Below are 246 nucleotides of genomic sequence, written 5' to 3' on the forward strand. Positions count from 1 at the left end.
CAACCTGACTTCTGCACAACACAGCTGATGGTCCCAACTCCATTAATAAGGCAAGAAATGCCACCCTGAGAAGGCACACTTTTGAAGTGAAAACCATTTCAGGTGACTACCTCATGAAGCTCATTGAGAGAACCCCAAGTGTTTGCAGCACTATCAAAAAAGCATAGGGTGGCTACTTTGAAGAAACTAGAATATAAGACATGTTTTTAGTTATTTCACTCTTTTTTGTTAAGTACATAATTCCAC

The sequence above is a fragment of the Etheostoma spectabile genome, chromosome 10, assembly GCF_008692095.1.
Source record: "Etheostoma spectabile isolate EspeVRDwgs_2016 chromosome 10, UIUC_Espe_1.0, whole genome shotgun sequence".
NCBI classification, from domain to species: domain Eukaryota; kingdom Metazoa; phylum Chordata; class Actinopteri; order Perciformes; family Percidae; genus Etheostoma; species Etheostoma spectabile.